The following is a 25,200-nucleotide window of genomic DNA, read 5'->3' as shown; positions in this document are numbered from 1 at the left end:
GGGGACCTAGGTATGAATGCAGATGGTGGGATTTGAATTCATTTAAAAAAATCAGGAATTACTAATAATCATGGAACCATAGTTGAAAATGAAAAAAAAATCTGGTTCATTAATGTCCTTTAGGGAAGGAAACTGCCATCCTTATCTTTTTATTTCTATTCATTTTGTGGGATGTGGGCGTCACTGGCTGGCCAGCATTTCTTGCCCATCCCTAACTGATCTGGCCTACATGTGACTCCAGATCAACAACAAAATTTAGTTGACTCTGAACTTGCTCTCGGCAATTAGGGATGATTAATAAATACTGGCCTGGTCAGGTTGCCCAGATCTTTTGAATGAAAGGGTAGTAGCAGATTGGAAAACAGTTATGACTTTTACTCTTACAAAGGAGTGTCTCTCAAAAATGCACATTTTTCCCTTTAATAATTCTAAAGACTAAAAACCAAAAAGGCTGTTACAAAAATTTACAACTTTGTGTAGAAAAACTAATCAGAACTAATCACAGGTAATTGAGTTAGCAGTGAATGTTTGTGTCATTATTCCAATATATATGAAAGCAATCATGCCTACATGCTCCACTTTATTTTCCACTTATGTTCCAAATGCAGTCAATTGGAATAGCAAAACAATTAAAGACCTTCCACAACATACAAGTTAATAGACTAACAATTACTTACAGCAGATACAGTAGGAACTGCCAATGCTGAAGAATCTGAGATAACAAGGTGTAGAGCTGGATGAACACAGCAGGCCAAGCAGGAAAGCATCTGAGATGACCAAGTGTGAAGAATTTCTGAAGAAGGGTCTCAACCCAAAACATCAGCTTTCCTGCTCGGCCTGCTGTGTTCACCCAGCTCTACACCTTGCTATCTTATAATCACTTACAGCAACAGTCTTTGTCCCATATGCCTCAATGAACAAATGGATAGAAATATACAACACAGAAACATCAGAAGAACAGGAGCAGGAGTAGGTCATTCAGTGCTTAAAGCCTGCTCTGATTTGATTTCCCAGGCACGTGTACCAAAATACAGTGAAAAGCTTTGTTTACAAGCGATCCAGGCAGATCACAGCAAGCAAAGGATGTACAGATCAAAAAGTGTTAGAGGCATGCAAGTTACATTATTTGAGGCTGCAGTCCATTCAATAGTCTGATAACAGCCAGAAAGAAGCTGCTCCCGAACCTGCTTGTGCAGAAGTTCAGGTTTCTGTATCTTCTACCCAATGGAAGAAGTTGTAGGAGAGCATAACCAGGGTGCCATGGGTCTTTGATGATATTGGCCGCCTTTCTGTGGCAGAGAGCAGTGTAAATAGAGTCCATGGATGGAAGGTCAGCTTCCATGATGGTCTGGGCTATGCACACCTTCTGTAGTTTACTGCCCTGGGCAGAGCAGTTGCCACACCAAGCTTTATGCACCCAGAGAGTATGCTTTCAATGTTGCCACCTTAGAAGTTGGTGAGGGACCTCACAGACATGCCAAATTTCCTGAGCTGCCTGAGGAAGAAGGGATGTTGTTGTGCCGTTTTGACTTTCACATTTATGTGGGAAGTGCAGGGCAGGTCATCAGTTATCATCACTCCAAGGAACTTGATGTTCTTCACTCTCTCAACCTCAGTTCCATTGATGTAGTTGGGGGGACTGTTCTCCTTTCTTTCTGAAGTCAGTTCTTTAGTTTTGCTGACATTGAGAGACAGGCTGTTTTCATTGCACCATGTCACCAAGCCTTCTATCTCCCTTCTGTATTTTGACTCATTGTGTCAGATATCCATCCTACTGTGGCGGTGTTGTCAAACTTTTAGATGGCATTTGTTTGGAATTTGGCAACACTGTTGTAGGTGTACAGGGAGTACAGTAGGGGCTTGAGGACACATCCTTGGAGGGTTCCAGTGTTGAGTGTTATTGTGGAGGAGGTGCAGTTACCTATCCTCACTAATTGTGGCCTATGGGTCAGAAAGCAGAGGATCCAGTTGCAGGGAGCAGAGCCAAGACCAAGGTCACAGAGTTTTGAATTCAGTTTGGACAGGATAACTATGTTGAAGGCGGACCTGTAGACAATAACCAGGAGTCTGATATAGATGTCTTTGTTGTCCAGTTTTTCCAGGGATGAGCACAGGGCTAAGGTTCTGCCATTCAACATGATCACGGCTGATCATTCAACTGAGTAACCTATTCCCACTTTCTCCCAATACTCGTTAGTCCATTTAGCACTAAGAAATCTCTAAATATATATAAATCTATTAAGTAATACATACTTAGATATTTAACTTCCTCTCAAATCCATTCATTTTGTGTCCTCAAAGGCATTACTAGTAACCTATTCCACAGCTCCACGACTCTGAAAAATTGGTACACTAATGAAATATATAATAGACTATATCTGATTCAAACAGGCACCACTCTGTAAATATAGGTTTATTTAAGAATCTGTGAAAGAAACTGATTTGTAAAGTGTTGGATAGTTCAGCAAGTGCCCACAGGGTATTGCAGCACACCAGACTCATCAGATTAAATATTTAAAAAGCATGTGAACTCCAAAACACATTTCTTGGTCCAAAGATCAGGGCTAAATTCTGAAAAGCATTCATAATCACTTTATTATTGAGATTACTCGATCCAGCTGTTAACAGTATTTATTTTCAGCTGTGACCTTACTCTGGAAAAATGTTATTATATGTATCTGAGCTGCTGTTAAAGTGACATTAAAAATTGTAGTTTGTTGATCATTGACACTAGATAATATTCTTAAAAACTGTCCCTACATCTTTAGATTCAGATGTTGTATTCAAGTATTATATGTGATGGATGAAATGGTAAAAAAGAGAAGTTGAAATCAATCGTTGACTACAGGAAAGGTGGTAAACCATTTCAAAAGGAGGCTCCTCTACATTTCTATATTCAAACTGAGGGCCTATGTTGTAATTCTGTGATTGTTGTGTAGCAAAATAGCAATGTTCTAAAAAGAAAATCAGATCCAAATAAATTTATAAATGCTGGAGTATAATGATAAAAGCAAAGAGGATGTAGCAGAGTTCAGGAGAAGATCGGCTGACTGACGACTCCAGGAGGAACACTAAGAAGAGGCACTTTAACTTAAATAGCATCATTTTGAGTGGTTTGTAAAAACAGAAAAAAAATGGAAGTGACTATTCACTAATCCTTTAAGATGCAAAGCTAGTTGATAAGGTGATTAAGAAAACTAAAGAGATACTTGGATTTGTAAATGGTGGCAACAAATAAGGAAGTCATGCTACATCATTATGAATAACAGGACAAGACATCAGCTAGACTATTAAGTTCAATTTTGGGCATCAAATTTTAGGAGCAATGTCAAGGCCTTGGAGAGGGTAAGACAGGAAGTTAACCAAAGTGATGCCAGGGATAAAGGACTTCAGCTTGGAGGAGAGATTGCAGAAGCTGGCATTGTTCTTACACAGAGAAGGAGATCAACAGAGGTATTCAAAATTGAGAGGTTTCAATAAAACAGATAGAAATAAACCACTTCCTCTGGCAAAGCAGTCACTAGCCAGAGGCCATAAGTTTAAAATAACTTACCAAAGAATTAAGGGAAAGGAGGAGAAACTTTATCACACCAAGTTACGATCTTGAATGCATCAGAACACACGGCAATTTTAATTCTATGTTGTGTATGTGTTTGAAGAGAACTGATCTGAAGCAGCGTAGAATTAATTTGGGGGGCTGTGGAACATCTTGGACAGTTCCTGCAATGATCCAGGCATGATAGGATGAATGGCCCCTTCTGTGCTGTAAAATTCTATGATTCTAAATTCTATTCTTTCTGATTTCTAACTTTTGACATCAGTTTCCCTTCTTCACTACCTGCCAGTGATGTCCATGGAACACAATTACTCCAATTATTCCAATGCTTTTCCATCACTTGCGGTTAGTCAAAGGATTTTTGTTTCTATGGATTATTTTGCCTGCAATCATATCAGCAGTTGTCTTGCTCAGCCAGAAGTATGTTCAGTTGCTAGTGTACAGCTGGATAAACATTCTTATTATTTTAACTTTAGAAATAGTTGTAAAGCCTCAGTGTTCAACTTGGAACAATTGTGATGGGGTGGTCTCAACATGATTGGGCACTGTTTTTATTTTAAATTTTGACCTTTTTCAAAACTGTATTTTAATGAGGAGTAGAAATGATTAATCAAAGATATTAACTCATGTCTAAACATTAGCATTGTTGAAATTATGATCTCAGCTTCACCACTGTGAAGGATCATTGAAATACAATGTAGCACTTCCTGTTTGAGGAGAAAATTCACACCCTGATTTATGCCCTGAAATTAGGAAACAATTAAAAGGTAGACCTAATCATTCCTGTTGGAATTTAGGAATACCAAGAATGGTCAAATGCACAGAACAACAAAATTTTGAGGTGATCCCATAACACTGAGTGCCTACAACATCTGATTGTATTGGACAGTAGGTTCCAGGTTCATGCACATAATGGTCCATAAGCTGAACTCAGTGAGGTTGTCTGTGGAAAGGTGCTGCAGGGAAATGAGCCATTACAGCCATCTTTTTGCTGTCTAATGTCTCCTTGTTGTCAGTTACAGAATGACTCTAAACAGTGATTATGGAATGATGATCCAAATAAGGTAGAGAAAAGTACTTACCAATGTAAACAGGAAGGGCAGAATTTCCTCTCCCTGGTGTAGCATAGCAAGATAGTGGAGAAAGCACAACAAGAACGAGGAAAAAATGTCAGAATCTCATTGAGAAACATTTTGACCTGTTTTGCCTCAGTTGGAATCCTGTTAAGCAGTGGCTGTCTTATTTCTATGTATTTACACGTCATTAACAGTCAAACTCACTTTATTTATATGCCACTGTCAATTCTCCTCTCCCTCAGAAACTTAGGCAGCACAAGTTCCTGACGTGCAAACTCAGAGCAGGTACCAGGCCGATGCAGCTCACTGATTCACTTGTCCCAAACATCATCTTTCTTGGCCCTTTGTCAAGGTAACTCAGCATTGCCACCTCACCATAACTGCTCTCAGACCACTGCAGCCTTACACACCACTGCCGCCCTTCAACACTCTACTTCGGACCTGTATGCATCAACTTGTGTGCTTCTGCTAGGTCACAGAGATAATTTGTGGATGGCATACATATGTATTTCATGCATTTTATAGGTCTTAGCTTATTTTATTAGCACTAACTAACTTCGTGCTTATTAGGAGAGTATCAACCTCTTCATACTTCACTTTACTTTTTAGTGAAGAGGAAGTAGCAATCAGCCTGTTGCTATAGGAACACGTGAATAATCAAGGGATAGATGTGTCTCTGAACAACACCATACTATGTCAACATTACACCCACCAGCAGATTATGCAACAAACACACTGCATATGCTTTGTGCAAATGGGCAGGTCTTAAAGACAGAGGGAACAATCTTCACGGGGTTGATGATGACCACAGTCAGTTTAGGCATCCTACTACAGTCAGTCAATCAAGGGTGGGTTCAATTCCAATTCAGGTGTCTGGCTATGGTCATTCAGGGACCACAGTCTGGGGTTACGTCCTTGCATTGGACCACAGATTACAGATACATCAGCCCAAGTGTGGGGCAAACCTTCTGGTAAGGAAATGAAGCGAGAGTTGAGTGTGATGGAAATGGGATGTAAAATCAGTTAGTGGTGATTCTGGAACAAGAAAGGTGTTTAAGTGTCTGTAGTGAGTGATTGGGAAGAGCACAAGGCAGTAAAGATTAATAGTTTGGGAGAACCTGCTGCATGTAATAATGAGTTAACAAAGTGTGGAGCTGGATGAACACAGCAGACAAGCAGCATCTTAGGAGCACAAAAGCTCCACAGAATACTAAATGAAAAGCTTTCTGATGAAGGGTCCAGGCCCGAAATGTCAGCTTTTGTGCTCCTAAGATGCTGCTTGCCTGCTGTGTTCATCCAGCTCCACATTTTGTTATCTCGGATTCTCCAGCATCCGCAGTTTCAATTATCTCTGTAATAATGAGTTGTAGACCACGTGCCTTGATCTGATGTATGTGCAATGTCAGGTGGTGTGTGAGTAGTGGCTCTTCAAGTATAAGTTTGCAGAGAGAGAATGGTAGTATTTACTCCTGCAAAATACAAAAGATCATTGGACTTCTTCCTGTACTTCTGGGTATCTCTCAGTACACATGACAGTACGGTCAAAGGCTGCTGTTTAGGACCAACTGGCTGTGACTGTGGCAATGGCTTCCTATGGCAGTCCTCCTATTGGTCTCCTATGGTAAAGTGCAGTGTTTGACCTCACCACCCCATCCACCATCACCTCCGTGAAGTGTAAAGGGAGTTTTCCATTCCCAGCAATGTCAGTGCACCAGTGTGAGGGACAGAGTCTGGCTTCCATCACATGAAATGCAGTGTAGCTGAACTTTAAATTGTCTGTCAGCAGCTTGAATGAAGACCCCGGCAGCAGTGACACTATTGCCTCTCCTGTCGTATGATTCTATAAGAAGCGGCAAAGCGCGTGAGTTACATCATTAGTGAGGTAAAGAGTACGTGCAAACCACAATTCAGACAATAATGAATCTCACACCACAGAATACTAAATGAAAATAGGGACATTTCACCCTCGCATTTATTGTTGATAATTGTTTCATAATAATTGTTTCATTTGCTTAAATTTGCCAGTTTAAAGCAGCATCCATAAATGAGCTAAAGTAATCATTACTCTTGCCTTCTCCCATTCTGAATGTCTATTAGATTACTTAGCGTATTTCAAGAGATGCAAATATATAATATATGTAATTGTGAATGTGCTGTGCAGTAAGAAATTTTGGGAAGTTGTTCTGAAAATTGGGGACTTTTGAACCTGCTCTGACAGGCTGCATGTGAACATCACTGACTAGAGTGTTTTCAAGTTTCTCGTAATTAATGATAGTATTGACTGGAGATAAAGTCAGGAAGTGATCCAGTAAGATTGTTTACAGTATTGAATGATGTTAAGGATCATTTACAAAAGTTAGTAAATTACTAACAAGTGGGCACAATGTACGATAACTAATAGAAACAAAATGATAGAGTTTAGAAGTACTTTGTGAAAATATTTATGAAAAAGGCCCTTGCGATCCATGAGCTAATTTTGTATAATTGTACTGACATCATGGTCTTGACAATCATTTTAGCTCGGGGCTGATGACATCTACCCTTTAAATGAAGCCTCATTTTTTGAGTGACATGAGTGGTGAAAGACATTGCCAGGCAAACAATGATAATGCGGCACTTATCACCAAATCAAAGACTGGTCTGCCTCCCCACTCTCTGGCACCCTCTTATCCTTTGAAAATCTCACTTATCCTACCCATCTGACCTCTAATTTAATATTGCCATTGCATTTGAGAGAGCATTAGAGATTGACAATTTTCTTACCAAGATATCTTCCTGGCTTTGCTACCTCAGCTTCTGCACCAAGCAACCTCTCACCGATGGAGAATACATTCTCCAACATCCTCACTCTACTAAGGTTACTGCCCAACTATCTTCCCAAAATAGCTTCTTCCATTTAAACTCCCATCCCCTTTTCACAGCACTACTTTCGTCTTGCAATCTCTCCTGATCTCACTTCTCCCAGCATATTAATTACAGATCTCACATCACATCCTTCTTTCATTTTCTATACACAGCCTCCTTTTGCTCCTGGGGGGAAAAATGCATTCATTTCTAACCACACTTTTAAAATTTAAACTATCTAGCTTTTGGCCTTCTGTACCCAATTTTTCTGCAGCTAATAATTTAATTCATCATACTTTTATTTCCACCTTTGACGCATTAGTTCCCCCACTAAACCAATTACAGTTCTCAGAGTCATTCGAACAGCAACATCCTGATTTGTCCTCTCAAGTCCAAGGTACAAGTTTGCACGGACATACTAGTTTAGCCACTCATTACCATATTTGGCTATACTACCATAAAAGGACAAAAATGTCCTGCTGTCCTCTGGTAAAATCATTCATTATTACAGAATCATTCCAGGATGCAAATATAAATTCCTGGCTTCTTTAGTCCTATGCAAACAAACTTCTTGAACCCCTCCCCTCGGTTGCCTCCATTCTCACCTCCAACAGTGGGTGAAAAGGACACATGGGCTTGTGTTGCTGTTTTGCTGCCTCTGCTGATTTCCTCCATTTTCCAAATTCATCAGGACAAGCTTCCTCTAACAATCAGGCATACAGTGTTTTAGCTTTTATTAATAGAGGGAGAGAGTTCCGGGACCAAGAGGTTATGCTGCAGCTGTCCAAAACTCTGGTGCGGCCGCACTTGGAGTATTGTGTACAGTTCTGGTCACCGCGTTATAAGAAGGATGTGGAAGCTTTGGAAAGGGTGCAGAGGAGATTTACTAGGATGTTGCCTGGTATGGAGGGAAGGTCTTACGAGGAAAGGCTGAGGGACTTGAGGCTGTTTTCATTAGAGAGAAGAAGGTTGAGAGGTGACTTAACTGAAACATATAAAATAATCAGAGGGTTAGATAGGGTGGATAGGGAGAGCCTTTTTCCTAGGATGGTGATGGTGAGCACGAGGGGACATAGCTTTAAATTGAGGGGTGAAAGATATACGACAGATGTCAGAGGTAGTTTCTTTACTCAGGGAGTAGTAAGGGAATGGAACGCTTTGCCTGCAACGGTAGTAGATTCGCCAACTTTAGGTACATTTAAGTCATCATTGGACAAGCATATGGACACACATGGAATAGTGTAGGTTAGATGGGCTTCAGATCGGTATGACAGGTCGGCACAACATCGAGGGCCGAAGGGCCTGTACTGTGCTGTATGTTCTAATCCCCCACTGTAGCCTGTACCTGCACAGTTACTCTCCCATCTCTACTCGTGCGCAAAGTTCATCTTGCCCATTTCTTCCAAGTTTTGCTCCCTTGACCCTATTCCCACCAAACGACCAACAGTCTATTTCCCTGCCCAGCTCCCATGTCAGATGATACGGTTAACAGTTGTCTCCTTTGGTACTGGTTTACCACCCCGACAAAAATATCGGCATCATTCCGCTGTTATAGCAAATTGTCACACCTCCAACCTCACTTTCCTCTCCAAAATCCTTCAACATGTTGTTACCTTCCAAATCCATCTTTCCCAGAACTCCATGTTTGAGTCCTTATAAATCATTATTTGCCCTACCACAGTAATAGAATGTCTTCAACAAAAATTTACAAATAACATCCTGCATAACTATACTCCTAGCAAATGCTCCCTCCTCATCCTATCTGCAGTTTGACGTGGTTGACCACACCATCCTCCTCCAACATCTTTCCATTATCATCAGACAGTGTGGGACTGTTCGAGACCTAGTTTTACTTTTAGCCATCTTATTGCAGGTAGGGAAATATTTAAATGGTGTCTTCCATTTCCTGTCCTTTTTGTCTGATGTGTCCTAAGGATCTATCCTTGCCCCCAAACATTTCTCAGCACCTTCTTCCCATCAGTGACACCACCCAAGAACAAAGCACCACGTAGAGCTGGGTGTTTTCGGCTGTTTCTCACCATTACAAAATCATCACACTACTTGTGTCAGTATCATTCAGTACCAAGTGGACAGAAATTTTCTCCAAATAAATCTTGGAGACCAAAAAAGTTGTCATCACTTCCCACCACAATTTTGATCTACCAACTCAAATCTAGCAACTGACTGAGGTTAAATGAGATTGATCTAAAATCAGCATCGTTACATCCCAAGATAACTTCCAGTCAGAAATTCCATCTTATCCTGCTTCCTCTGTAACACTGATATGGAATTGAAGTGCTATACAAAGTACTTTTTTTAAAATGCAAGGATTTCTGCCTCGGAACTTCAGACTTTTACCACACTCTGGATGAAATCCTTTATCCTCAACTCCCCTCCAGTCACCTGCCAATTAATTTTAAACACAATCTCACCTGTTATTAATATCCTGCCAAGCCACATTAAACAAGTCAATTCACTCGGTTGACTAAATGGCTAGACTGAAGTTCAGAATTAACAATGCTTGATTCCAGTTAAGATAGGCTTAGGATCCTTTTTCTTGCCCTGCACCTCTCATGGAAGACAATGGTAGACCACTACTGAAAAGAAACTGCCATAGTAATTCCTCGAGCTGAAGTATCTGCAGAAAACAAGTCAAAGACCGGCCTTTGGGCAGAGCAGACCTGAGTATAACCATCTTTTCTATCCAGACCCCTCTTAATTTCCATACTTAATCTCCTTCCTGCTCCAAAGAATACAACCACAAATCTCAGAATCCTTTGTGGTCTATTTTACCATTTGTTTTCTGTATCTTCCACACTCTAATTTTCTGCCTTTAATTTGCATTTTTGCTTCTCCCTCTAAATAATCACACAGGTTCCCAAACCCCTCCTAAATTTGTTTAAACCATCCCTGCTAAAAGCACCAAATAAGTGCATGTTGCTGAGAGTGTCATGAGACTGGAATAGGTTAGCACAACGGACAAACAGAGCTGAAAAATTCAATCTGTCTACGATTGAATTAGAAAGGGCAATTTCTAAGTTTAAAATACAGGATTCAAAAGGATCCTTGTCAGGACTGTACCTCCACAATGGCCCCATCAGAACCTTCATACCCCTCCCTTACCCACTTCATGACTGAGCTCCCACCAGTACTTCTCTCTTCTCCACACCCCTCACAATCTCCTCCTTCAAGCCCCCACAAGAATTACACCACACCATGCTCAAAGAAAAATGCTTCTGCTCCATGTCCCAACACAAACCTCGACTACGCTGTCACCTTGACACTCAACCTCTATGTTCTCCTAAAGAGCTTAATTCAAGTCATTGCTGACTGTGCCCTCTAGTTGGAATGCCTTCTCATCTTCAAATTCTGCTAGTTTCCTGAACCTTAGCAAGGTGCAGTCTTATTTTTGAATTCCTTTTCACATGCAGCCTTCACTTTTCTAACAGTGGATTTTTCCCTGACCTCTTCTCCGTCACTGTTTATTCATTCAGCTGTTCTATCTGAACTCTGACCTGATTTGATTCTGTGTTCCCATCCTCACCCTTTCAAAAGCTCCCAAGAATCCTTCCTTTTGGCTATGCCTGGGACTCGCCTTAAACCTGCCATATTTCCCTTTCTCCACTCCTGTTTGGTATTTATTCCTCTAAATGGAGAGCATTTGAAAGAAGGAGGGGGCTATAGAAACGCAAGTTCTTCTTGCTAAGATACAGGGCTAGCATGGCATGAAGGCTCAAAAAGATAACTCTCCTTTTCTGTCAGGCCATTGAGTTGGTTCAAATTCTTAGAAAAAAATGTTGCAATTGATTGGTATGTTCTTATGGCAAATAGAAAACAAATTCTTGCCCAAATGCAGCAGCTGATTTTAAGTATTATACACTGGTGCTATCACTAATAGGAAATATAAAAATCGAGCCTGATATGCTTTTTGTAAGCAAGGTTCCATATTCTCTAAGGCAGTTTCATTGAGAAATGTTGAACGGCTTTGTAACAAAGACCACATTGTTGAGTTGATACAGAAAATTGGCATCATAGCAGATGTGTCCAATGATTTCATAAGCCTGTGGCTGCTTTTAAAATTAGTCAGGACAATCAATTTTTAATGGTATTGCTGTTGTTGCCAAACTGGCAAGGACTGTGATCTGAAGTCTCAATGGTTGAAGCAACAAATAAATGCATATCCTTATGAATAATAATGATCATTGACCAAGATCCAAAGCCATAAATTTCATGTATGTATACATATACTGAGAAAGTTAAAGGAGCCATGGAAATGTTAAACTCAGCTGTTGTATGTAATTCAACTGATACCTCCCATAATTGCAACAATCTGTATTCAGCTATATTTTTACATCCAAACATGTCATCAATTTATAAATAGTATTCTAACAAAAAAAGGTTCATTTTCAGCTGGTGAGTACAAACTTAGTAATTTTCCAGCTTTCTGTTACTAATGCAGAGTCTTGCACACTGACAGCACACACTGGAAATTTAAACAATGATTGGAAAATCAACAGCAACACATGTCGGAATTTCCAGTGTGCTCTTTACAAAAGTAAGGCCAATCTGGCAGCAGCGCACACAAATTTTGCTGCACAGAAATGTAACACTTTCAATAAATACCTCAGTCCAAAATGAAACCAGAAAGGTATCGTCACCTGTTGACTTTCTTTGAATCATATATTTATCTTGCATTTACTTCTTTTTCTGAGGTATGAATTACGTATATTTAGAGACAAATTGGCTTCTGATATTGCTTTCACAGGCAACAGATTAGAAAAGAATTATTGGGACAGTCCCTTTAAATCAACATTTGGACAATAAAATCGAGTGAGCCAGACATAGCTAAAGTACATAACTGATTAGGAAACCAATGAAACTCTCAGCTAAGTATCATGACTCCACTGAGGTTTGAGGCAGACGTCAATATGTCCCTCAAATGTTGTGTTTTTCACTTTGCATCATTATTGCCATAAGAAATAGACCACCAGAATGTTATTATTAACCTTATTATTCTACATCCAAAATTAATCCTCTCCTCTGGCCTAGAATCACAATGAGCTCTCACTCTACAATCAATATTATTTCCACACTGCTTCTAAGTATAATTAACACTGATGTTTGTCATTGCATAAAGGTATAGTCATTTATAATTCTAGAAAAGACCAATTTGTTAATGGTAATCAGCCCCAGGGTTCAAAACAACACAATAAACCATTCATGACCTATATCTTCCTGTTGGTGTTCTCTAATACTCTTCCAACAAGAGCTGGATAATTACGAACCCCTACCTGGACAATTTGAAAACTATTCATTGCACTTTGATGCAGATATATCCAATTTATCCTTTCTGGTCCAAAAATGTCAGAATCGTAGAGATGTACAGTATAGAAACAGACCCTTCAATTCAACTCATCAATGCCGACCAGAGTTCCCAGATAAATCTAGTCCCAGTTGCCAGCATTTGGCCCATATCCCTCTAAACCCTTCCTATTCACACACCAATCCAGATGCCTTTAAATGTTATAATTATCCCAGCTTCCACCACTTCCTCTGGCAAATCATTCCATATATGCGTCACAAAGTTGTCCCTTAGGTCTGTTTTAAATCTTTCACCTCTCACCTTAAACCTATGCCCCCTAGTTTTGAACTCCTCCACCCAGGGGAGTACCACAGCTGTTCAAGAAGATAGCTCATAGCCATGTTCTTTGGGGTGTCATAAAAACTAATGAATAGTATTTGTCCAAACCTTGTTAAGGGATGGAGAAGTTACTGGCTTGACCAGCATTTATTGCCCATCCCGAATTCCTCCAAAAGGAGGTGGTTATGAGCTACCTCCTTGAACTACTGTGGTACTTGGAGTGTAGGGACACCCGTAGAGCTCTGAGGAAGGGAGTTTCAGGATTTTGACTCAGGAACAGTGAAGAAAAGACAATATAGTTTCAGGTCTGGATAGTGTTTAGCTTGAATGGTAACTAGCAGAGTACCATATTCCCCTACATCTGCACCCTTGTCCTCTAGAAGGTAGAGGTCATGGATTTGGAGGATTCCATCAAAGAAGCCTTGATAAGTTGATGCATTGCACCTTGCAGATGGTACATATTGCTGCCACAGTACATCAGTGAAAAAAAGAGAATGAATACTTAAGTTGGGATGCCAATGGAGAGGGCTGCTGCTTTGTCCTAGATAGTGTCAGTCTCCTTGTGTTGTTGCAGCTGCACCCAATAAGGCAGTGAAGAGTATTTCATCATACTCCAGACTTGTGTCATGTAGATGGGAGTCAGAACAGGCACTGGGGAGACAGGAGATAAGTTACCCCACCTCCACCCCACTTGCTGTAGAATACAAAACCTCTGACCTGCTCTTGTAGCCAAGGTTTGTGTTTGTATTTGTAGATATTTTTCTAATCAACCTGCAGGGAGAAGCTATTACATAGCTCTGGGGGTAGTTGGGACTTCTAGACATAGGTAACACTAGTACTGCTCCACAGAAGCCCTTGGTTTGAATTTATAAGATCAACCAGAAACTGAACTGGTCCAGTGGTAACTCCTAGAATTTTGATAGTGGAAGATTTTGTAGCTTGATATTGGAAGACTTAGTAAGGGTAATGCCATTAAACCTCAAGGGGCAATGGTTAGATTCACTCTTGTCGGAGACAATTATTACCTGGCACTTCAGTGGTACCTATGTTACTTTCTACTTATCAGCCCAAGTTTAGATGTTGTCCATGTCTTACTGTGTAAGGACATGGGCAGTTTTATAGTTTGAGAATTCGCAAATGGTACTGAACATTGGACAATCATCAATCATCTTCATGTCTGATTTATGATGGAGGGAAAGCCACTGACGCAACTGAAGATGGCTGGGACAAAAACACTGTCCACAAAACCCTGCAAGCCATCATTAAAGAACAAGGTGATGGGTTAAATGAAATTTGTCAAAATGTGACTTCTTTTTTTAGGATGCTTATATTCTGTGATTGAATAACAGCATTTTCTTTTCATATTGGGTTTTTCCCATCCATTTCACTCACTTTCTGGCCTGCTCACAAGAAATACTGACAAACTGTATACTGTCCAACATCCTCTATAGTCAACTCAACTATCAGAATTTCACTCTGACACTCAGCATTTCTGGGAGCTTAGTCTACGTGTCAGCTTTTTCCTCACCAAAATCAGAGCGAACCAATCCTTCACCCATAGCCCCACTCCTACAAGTCCTAATATAAATGGAAGTGATGCAGCTGCTTCATGTCATAGTTTGGATTTTTTTCTTATATGCCTGGAATTCCTGCCTACAGCAGCTGGAATTACTTCCATTAGCAGCAATATCCAAATCAGATGGCTTGCAGTGAGGATGGGTGCGATAGGTAAAATGGAAAGCAGTGAAAAGGAGCATTAACAATGAAGAATAAAAGGGAAGGGAGAATGAAGAGTTAAAAAAAGGGAATGGGGGTGAGAGCAATGAGAGACAGAGAGAAGGCAGCAGCTGGACAAATTGTTTTCAGGGTTGGGGGGTGAGAATGCCGGTTTTAACTGAAGTCATATAGGTGTGGGGAAGAAACTTGAATTCATAGCAGAAGCACCCCAGTATATGAGGGAGATGGAGGATGTCAGATCAGGTTAGTTCAAACGGAGAATTGATGCAGAAATGGTGTCAGATTGATTGAAGGCAGAGGAAAACTAATTTGAGAGCATTCAAAATAAGTTTACCCTTGGGAGAGGGAAAGAAAATTACCAGATTGAATTCATTTACAAATGGGCAAAGAATATCAAGATCAGTTGTTGATCGGAGGAAAGAGAACAATGCTCACACAAACTCCAAGGATTGAAAGGGATAACTGAAAATGTGGAGGGATAGATAGAGAGCATTGTATTGGTAAACTGAACTTGGGAGTGTCTACCTACATATGAGAAAGCAAGTATTTGATTTATCTGTTGAAGTTCCAAATATCATTGAGATTTTGGTCTGAATTAATATCAATTCTGAAGTATAAAGTTAATAGAATATGATTTTTAAAGTAAATTTTCAAAATCCTTGGGAAACATGACAAAACCCATTGCAAACATCATACTTCAGGAATTTTGTTGTCTTCAATGTTTGTATTTTCAGACTTTAGTCTGTTTATAGTTTTCTTTCTCAAATGCAAGTGAAAGGTATATCTGCAATTTACATTACAAACCTTGTATAAAACTGTTTGTGGATGAGTAGCTAATAATTCAGATAATTCTTGAATTGACAGCTTTTTTGTGGTGCTTGGTTGATTTTCTAGGTTAGCATTTATGTTTAAAATAAACTTCCATAATCCTTAATCATATATGTTTGTTCATACAGTAACTTATCTTCTATTCTTGAGGATGAGAATTCAGTTTACAGGTAAGTTACTTTAATCATTATTTGTAACTTTTCAAATGTGTTCTAGCTTTAATTGCTGAGGTTACTTGTTTTAAAAAGAAATTTAGTTGGTTTCAGTTTCAACTTATCATTGTCCGTACCTTCGGATCAGGTGGGTCTGGAACCCAGGCCATCTAAGCCAGAGACAGGGATACTAATACTGTACCACAAGAATACCCACTGTGTTATGGTTATTTTCTAAACAACCTGTTTACATAGCAGGTGGCACCTGAACACTGGCTTCCTGGCTCAGAGGTTAGGATACTACCAGTGCACCACAAAAGCCCCATCACTACAATACAACATTGTAACATTTGAATGATGTTTGTGTTTCCTCAAGTTGTGCCCACCATTAGACAGGTTTTGTTTAGATAGAGGGAGCCAAATTTCTCAGTATTGTGCACTGCGTGCTTTCTTATGCACATGCCAGGGCAGGTTATCCACCAAAGCCTGATAGATGACACCAAGCCAGGAAATGGCACATGATGCAGAGGAATTTAAAGGCAGGGTAATCTTTTTGGAATGCAAGACTGAGATTTTGTGTTACTTAAGGAACCAAAATAATGTTAATAATTTAACTTAGTTCTTGAAAGCAGGTTAAAAGTAATGTTTAGAAAATTGTTATTTTACTTTATAACATGAGGAGATGGCAACATAGTGACAATGTCACTGGATTAGTGATACAGACGTCCAGCCTAATGCTTTGGAGACAGGAATTCAAATTCCTTCAGGGCACCTGGTGGTTATTTCAAATTCCAGTAATAAACCTGGAATATGAAATAGCTGCTGTCTGTCATGTTGACAGCAAAATGATCACGTATTGGTGTAAAATTGGTTCACCAATGTCATTTAGGGATGGAAATCAGCCGTTCTTACCTGTGACTCCATAGCCACAGCAATGTGGTTCACTCTTACCTGCCCTCTGAGAAGTCCTAGGAAGCAACTCAGTTTGAGTAATTATGGATGAGCAACAAATGCTGGACTTGCCAGCAATGCCTACATTCCACGAAAGCACAGGGAGAAAAAGGTCAAGCTTTCAATGTCTAATCAACACGTGACACAGAAACACTGGCTGAAACTAAACTTGGTAACATCTTATAATCCCCAACATGGTGAGTTTTGTGGTGAGGACATTTAATGGGCAGGAAGGTGGCAACTGGGGGCAAGCTCATTTTCCCACCTCTACTCATGAGGTCTGTGCAGAAAGGCCTGTGGTCTTCCTGCCCCATCATGAATTTGAACCCTTAAGTGAGCAACTAATGCTGAGATAAGGGCAATTTCCGGTTCCCACTGTTACTCACAATGGCGGATGGGCATGCATAGGGAAGGGGTGGCTCATGTGTAAAATACAAGGGCCAAACTCTGCAACTTTGTTTGGAGGCAACAAAGGGGCTCTGTCATCCAAAGGCACTCATTATCTGATCGACGGGTGCGGCTTGGGGAAGATGAGGGGGACTTCTTAGAGTTACCACTTTGCCCTTGCTGCCAACACTTCTTCCCCTCCCCTATGAGCCCCATCCTTTTCCTGCTGTCACTCACGTGCCTGGTTTCCTCCTCAACCCAAGACCTTGGGTGAGTATAGGACTGGCAGGAGACACTGCGTTGTTGGTGGCACTGCTGAATACAGAAGCACTGCATGCCTCTGACTAACCAACAGACCCAGGCAAGCAGGATCCCACTGGCCTGTTAAGTTCCAGAGTGGCACAAGATAAGGTAGACTTCCTTGCAAAGAGTTGGTAGGCTATCTTATTGGCTTTTCAATGAACACCCAAGACCCCAATCACCTCCACAAGATGGTGCCTTGGCAATCATAAGATTGAAACACTAAACTGACAGAAACTTCTTTTAAGGAAGTACCTGACCTAAATTCTAAGAAGTGAATCCAAATGAAACTCTTTGGCTTTACGAATGAGGCAGCACTGGTTTAACAGGATTCAGTTTGGACACAAAACTCAGAGCTCAAATGCTCCCAACATTTAAAATAAAATGTTCAGTCATCATTAGTCAGGAAATAGGGTACTGTTGAAAAGGATTGGTATAAGTGGTCCATTCAACTCCACAAATATGTTCCCAATGCATTTAATGATGATTAATGAAACATTCTAGTTCTGGTAATTAATTTAATCATGCCAATCAGTTGATCTACTGTTGTGCAGATAACTTAATTAATCACTGACAAATATTCATGAGAACCATTATAATACAACACATGAATCATTGAAACAAAAAAAATCACTCTGATGGCGCAATGAGTGAAGCAATGATAGACTCCCTCAGATGCTGTTATGCTGAAATAACAGGCTGATTGAGGGAAATAATTTGGTTCCCGTCAAAATCTCAGTTAATTCCAGTTCACTTCCTGCTCCTCAGCGTTTTAACACTTTAGTTCAACATCTCAAATTTTCTGTTTGACACCAAATTGAGTGTAAATCCTCAGACGATCTCAGTGATGGGAGGGATATATAACCATCTACAGAGCATTTCTCACATTCTACTTAGTTTGCCAATACTCTCATTCCATTATGTTGCCTAGAATTTTATTAGACCCCCCAATCAGAATACATTGGAAGAACACCACCAGATTCTTTTACACCTTCAGTCCTTCTGTTGTCACTTTGGTGTTACAATTTTAGTCATTTTTAAAAGGTGTTCTTACAATCGATCCCTGTGATGATTACTTTGTCAACTTTTTAAAAAATTCTCAGTTATGGATTAAAAAAGATAAATTAGTCGCTGTTGAATATACAAATGAAATATTGCAGAGTCTTAGCATGTATCAAATCAACTCCAAACTGGTTTAATTCTCCTGTTATTTCATTAAGTAGTGTTCAAAGTAGTGTTTCCAGGTTAGTGTATTAGCAAAAGGCTTTGCAAAAGTAGTGTTTAATTCAGATATAATCAAATCACAAATCAATGGTCAGGAATACTAGGTAACAAAATATTACAAGAATTACATTCCTTAAAATGTAATCTCAGTATTTACACTGGGAGTCTGCTTGCCATGTTCACCACCATTGACCCTATTGGAGTTTGTGTTATTACAGAGGCACATGATTTGAATCAAGAAAGCACATACAAGGGGAATTATGAATGGACCTTAGGGCCTTTAGCTAAAAAGATAATCAAGTTTCCACCTATGACTGGAAGAGGTTGACAAAGTAATATCCCTTAAGACGGATGATTTCCCCATATTTTAAAACCTTATTACAAATTTGACACCAAAATATATATATTTTAAAATGTTTCCCCTAAGCTAAAAACTAAAGGGAGATACTGATCATCCTAAACTGTGTTCAAGGCGCAAGATCACCTGGGCCCTTCCATGGAGACAAAAGCCCACGACAATACCCATTGAAGTTTAACTGCCAAGTTTCACAGCATTACACAACAGCTAAGCTGGGCAGAAATTCTACTTATTAAACCATGCGATCTGAAGAAGAGACTAGGAAGTGCTGCTGTGCTAAGCAAAGGGAAAGAATATTTTGTGTTAACTAACAAACAAAATGCTGGTGAGAATAGATTCAGAATTTGAAGTTATGGGACTCGTAAAAATTTAACAATTGAGGAGTTACTGGGGTAAGTCAGTTCAGTGAAACCTAGGGCATTAAGTGAAGGACACTGGCAGGCTAGAGATGTGTTGAAACATTTTTTTTAAAACAAGGCTACCTATCAGCTCAGTATGTTCCATAATACGTAAATGGTGAGTTGGGCTTTTGGCTGCTTTTATTAGTTGGAGAAATTACTTCTATGTATTTGTTGTCTACAAAGTAATGTTAAGAATGTGTAGGGTTTAGTGTATTTGTTACAGTAAGAGTCTCAAATACAGAATCACATGATTTCTTTTGTTGATCATTGAAAAACGTATTTCTTTTTAAGTTAACAGTCTGTACAGGATTCATAATCAATTATGAGCTCTCAGGGTATTTCAGTCCAAAAGTTGTCAACAAGTAGGCTAGAATTTTCCAAAATTGAAAACAAACATATTTAATTTTATTGCATTCATTGAAAATTCAGTATGGTGTCTTATATTGCTCAGGCTTTTCTAGAGAGGTAAGTCCCATTTTGTAATTACAAAAGCTAACGAGCTATTTCGTAGGTGTAAAGGCAAAGAAATAGGGATAGACTAGAAAACAGGGCTAAAATGGGAAATCGTTGAAATGCAAAAATTCAGGAAAGAAACATAATGTGAAAGCTTGAAATAGCGGCAAAGAACAAGGAAAAATTCTTGAAATCCAAAGAAAAAGAGAAAAGTTAGAAAGATTTGAAATAAAGAAAAATCTCAAATTTCAAAAGAATAAAGAAGGTGAGGAAATTTCTACTTGTCACAGAAAGGCTTTGATGATGTGAATAAGTAGTAGCAGGAAAACTTGACAATGAATAAGATTTAATTCCTAGTTTTGACTCATGAAGGAATATTTGTTTTGAGTCGAAATTTAATGTAAGAGTTGAAATGAATTGTGACATTTGAGAAAATTTTTACAAAGCAGCAATGACCAAGAGAAGGTTGGATCATTCTTTTACAGGGTGTGTAGTTGGGGAAATCTCTGGAAGTACTCTCACTTCTTCCATGCATACAGTGTTGTGATGACAGTACAATGAAAATTGCTATTGTCCTTGCCTATAAAGTCAGTGCTGAAGGCTTACAGGTTAAAATTTAAGGAAGGATCAGAATTGAACTTATGGAATTTGAAAGAAAAAATGATGATATGAGTGAAAGTATAGGTCTATGCTGGTTCAACAAAACCGTGAAAACCCTAGAGGTGGGATGCTAATGGAACAATTTAAATATGGTGTATCCCTTTGGGAATAAGGTCCCACCTGGAAGACAATAACATTTCTAAAACAGACTGTACAAAGGCTAATGATTATGTGTTGTCACAAGCAAGTGAGCAGACTATTGTTTGTGAGCTCACAAATAGGAAAAAGAGGTTTTGTCAACCTGAATAAATAGTGTGGGGAGCAAACAGACTCCCCTCAGAAAAGAAAGACAGTGTGAAAACTAATTCTTTGTTCCAAGGGCACCAGAATGTTACTTATGTTCATTAAAAATAGGGATGTGATGGTAGAGTGCTGGATTTAAAAACCAAAACTGAGGCATTGTCCAATGTAAGATTGACAAACCTACTGATTCTCTGGTAATCACTGTGACAGTGGACAGAATGGAGTATGTTATGGAAGAGATAATGGGAACTGCAGATGCTGGAGAATTCCAAGATAATAAAATGTGAGGCTGGATGAACACAGCAGGCCAAGCAGCATCTCAGGAGCACAAAAGCTGACGTTTCGGGCCTGGACCCTTCATCAGAGAGGGGGATGGGGAGAGGGAACTGGAATAAATAGGGAGAGAGGGGGAGGCGGACCGAAGATGGAGAGTAAAGAAGATAGGTGGAGAGAGTATAGGTGGGGAGGTAGGAAGGGGATAGGTCAGTCCAGGGAAGACGGACAGGTCAAGGAGGTGGGATGAGGTTAGTAGGTAGATGGGGGTGCGGCTTGGGGTGGGAGGAAGGGATGGGTGAGAGGAAGAACCGGTTAGGGAGGCAGAGACAGATTGGACTGGTTTTGGGATGCAGTGGGTGGGGGGGGGGGGGGGGGAAGAGCTGGGCTGGTTATGTGGTGCAGTGTGGGGAGGGGACGAACTGGGCTGGTTTAGGGATGCAGTAGGGGAAGGGGAGATTTTGAAACTGGTGAAGTCCACATTGATACCATTAGGCTGCAGGGTTCACTCCAACCTCATTGTTCCCCAACCCCGCACGGCCCGTTTCTATCTCCTTCCCAAAATCCACAAACCTGCCTGCCCTGGTCGACCCATCGTCTCAGCCTGCTCCTGCCCCACCGAACTCATCTCCACCTATCTGGACTCCATTTTCTCCCCTTTGGTCCAGGAACTCCCCACCTACGTCCGTGACACCACCCACACCCTCCACCTCCTCCAGGACTTCCAATTCCCTGGCCCCCAACACCTCATATTCACCATGGACGTCCAGTCCCTATACACCTGCATTCCGCATGCAGATGGCCTCAAGGCCCTCCGCTTCTTCCTGTCCCGCAGACCCGACCAGTCCCCCTCCACCGACACTCTCATCCACCTAGCTGAACTCGTCCTCAACAACTTCTCTTTTGACTCCTCCCACTTCCTACAGACTAAGGGGGTGGCTGTGGGCACCCACATGGGCCCCAGCTATGCCTGCCTCTTTGTAGGTTACGTGGAACAGTCCCTCTTCCGCACCTACACAGGCCCCAAACCCCACCTCTTCCTCCGGTACATTGATGACTGTATCGGCGCTGCCTTTTGCTCCCCAGAGGAGCTTGAACAGTTCATCCACTTCACCAACACCTTCCACCCCAATCTTCAGTTCACCTGGGCCATCTCCAGCACATCCCTCACATTCCTGGACCTCTCAGTCTCCATCTCAGGCAACCAGCTTGTAACTGATGTCCATTTCAAGCCCACCGACTCCCACAGCTACCTAGAATACACCTCCTCCCACCCACCCTCCTGCAAAAATTCCATCCCCTATTCCCAATTCCTCCGCCTCCGCCGCATCTGCTCCCACGATAAGACATTCCACTCCCGCACATCCCAGATGTCCAAGTTCTTCAAGGACTGCAACTTTCCCCCCAGTGATCGAGAATGCCCTTGACCGCGTCTCCCGTATTTCCCGCAAGACATCCCTCACACCCCGCCCCCGCCACAACCGCCCTAAGAGGATCCCCCTCGTTCTCACACACCACCCTACCAACCTCCGGATACAACGCATCATCCTCCGACACTTCCGCCATTTACAATCCGACCCCACCACCCAAGACATTTTTCCATCCCCACCCCTGTCTGCTTTCCGGAGAGACCACTCTCTCCGTGACTCCCTTGTTCGCTCCACACTGCCCTCCAACCCCACCACACCTGGCACCTTCCCCTGCAACCGCAGGAAATGCCACACTTGCCCCCACACCTCCTCCCTCACCCCTATCCCAGGCCCCAAGATGACATTCCACATTAAGCAGAGGTTCACCTGCACATCTGCCAATGTGGTATACTGCATCCACTGTACCCGGTGCGGCTTCCTCTACATTGGGGAAACCAAGCGGAGGCTTGGAGACCGCTTTGCAGAACACCTCCGCTCAGTTCGCAACAAACAACTGCACCTCCCAGTCGCAAACCATTTCCACTCCCCCTCCCATTCTCTAGATGACATGTCCATCATGGGCCTCCTGCACTGCCACAATGATGCCACCCGAAGGTTGCAGGAACAGCAACTCATATTCCGCCTGGGAACCCTGCAGCCTAATGGTGTCAATGTGGACTTCACCAGTTTCAAAATCTCCCCTTCCCCCACTGCATCCCTAAACCAGCCCAGTTCGTCCCCTCCCCCCACTGCACCACACAACCAGCCCAGCTCTTCCCCCCCACCCACTGCATCCCAAAACCAGTCCAACCTGTCTCTGCCTCCCTAACCAGTTCTTCCTCTCACCCATCCCTTCCTCCCACCCCAAGCCGCACCCCCATCTACCTACTAACCTCATCCCACCTCCTTGACCTGTCCGTCTTCCCTGGACTGACCTATCCCCTCCCTACCTCCCCGCCTATACTCTCTCCACCTATCTTCTTTACTCTCCATCTTCGGTCCGCCTCCCCCTCTCTCCCTATTTATTCCAGTTCCCTCTCCCCATCCCCCTCTCTGATGAAGGGTCCAGGCCCGAAACGTCAGCTTTTGTGCTCCTGAGATGCTGCTTGGCCTGCTGTGTTCATCCAGCTTCACATTTTATTATCTAAGTTATGGAAGACTTCTGTTTAAAAAATGGTATCCTCATTTAAGTTTGATGAGGCAGGCAAGCAAATGGTCACAAAAGCAAAATACTGCAGATGCTAAACGCCTGAAATAAAAGCAAAAGACTTGTTAAAAATTAAGCAGATCAGGCAGCATTTGTGGAAAGAAAACAGAGTTAACATTTCAAGTTGAACAAAAGGTCTTCGACCTAAAATATCTTTTTCTGTCCAGAAATACGTCTGACCTGTAGTGTTTTCCAGCTTTTTATTTTGTTTTTAGAGCAAATTATTATTGTTGGAGACACTGATTCTGTGTGGTTGCTGATGTTGCCAGATTATGGGAATTTCCCTTCAGAAAATGTTTTGATCTGGAGTATTCACAGGAGTTATTTACCTGTTCCTTTGTATACATTTAACTAAAACATGATTTAGTTTCTGGCCCTGCAATTGTGGGGTTCGTACCCAATTTGTTATTAATGATGTGAATTTTTTTTGAAGTAAGTATTTAGCTGGAGATAAAATATTCCAGTTTCCAGTGGTTCCAGAGGAAAAAAAACACATCAAGGCTGTAAAAACTGAAATCATACCACAAAAATTGGGTGACAAACAAGAATTCATGACTTTCTTTAACACTGCATAGAAAATTATTCTCACAAGTGTGGAGAGTCAGAAAATCAAATTGCTCTTGTTAAAAAGGAGTGTGGAGCATCAGATTTCAAACATCAGTCAGAGGTGGCTTACAGCTGTCGAAACATAAAATGCAGGCAAAATGTGAGTAAAGTGTGACAAAGCAGGTGGCAATATTACTTAAAAGCTAATGATGAAACAAAGGAAAGAACTGCTTTGGAGCAGAGTGGCTTGCCCAATAATGACACAACAGAGTTACAAAGGATTCATGCTTTCTAATGTAAATTCAGATTTCAGAATGAAGAAACAATCATTCTTGCTTGAAAATACATGGACAAAACTTGAATTGAGGATTAAGATGAAAGCCACAAAATAATTAAGATAATCTACAAACCAAAAAGAGCAAAATGTTTTGACTAATTTCTCGAAGTGTTCGCAAAAGGAAATGGAGGTTTTTACTTCACAGAAGATGGTCTTTTTTTTTCCAAATATGACGTTCAGTCTTGAAACGGAGTCTCCTGTGAAAGGGTTAAATCAGGATAATAAACTCCAGAATAGAACTGATCTTGGATTTTAAACATGAAGTGTATTAAACTGTTACGTAGGGTGATTTGGATGTTTGACCGTTTGAGATATTCTTCACAAACTTAGACATTTAAAAATAGCAGACACGGACTGAAGAATATCAAGACTTAGAGCTTGTGCCACACTGTTCTGATTCTACTTCAAAAGAAAATGAAAACTCTGGTTAAATGTCTGACTTGTAATAAACTGCTAAGTCCAGTCAAAAGAACAATGACAGGGGATATCAGTTTATAGCTGCCAGTACCCAACAGCTAAGCAGTTTGCCAGAAATTAGCAATGTTGTTGTTCATAAAGTAAACTGATCAAACAAGTTGTGAAACATTCATGCCCACTGCAGATACTATCTCAGCATC

The 25,200-nt window shown here is 41.0% G+C and overlaps 1 protein-coding gene and 1 long non-coding RNA gene across 4 annotated transcripts in view; one reads left to right on the top strand and one right to left on the bottom strand.

Annotated features, from left to right (window-relative positions):
- Positions 1 to 25,200, bottom strand: part of dennd2b (DENN domain containing 2B) — a 403,328-nt gene that overhangs the window by 324,440 nt on the left and 53,688 nt on the right. The gene's annotated exons all lie outside the window — the stretch shown is intronic.
- LOC125459159 (uncharacterized) overlaps positions 1 to 25,200 on the top strand; it is a 66,972-nt gene that overhangs the window by 31,982 nt on the left and 9,790 nt on the right. The window contains exon 3 of the long non-coding RNA XR_007248973.1: positions 15,811 to 15,852. This is a non-coding gene — a long non-coding RNA (uncharacterized LOC125459159). The remainder of the gene's footprint in view (positions 1 to 15,810; positions 15,853 to 25,200) is intronic.

Source organism: Stegostoma tigrinum, chromosome 17 (assembly GCF_030684315.1).
Source record: "Stegostoma tigrinum isolate sSteTig4 chromosome 17, sSteTig4.hap1, whole genome shotgun sequence".
Classification (NCBI taxonomy): Eukaryota; Metazoa; Chordata; class Chondrichthyes; order Orectolobiformes; family Stegostomatidae; genus Stegostoma; species Stegostoma tigrinum.
This window is presented reverse-complemented; position numbering and strand designations above follow the sequence as displayed.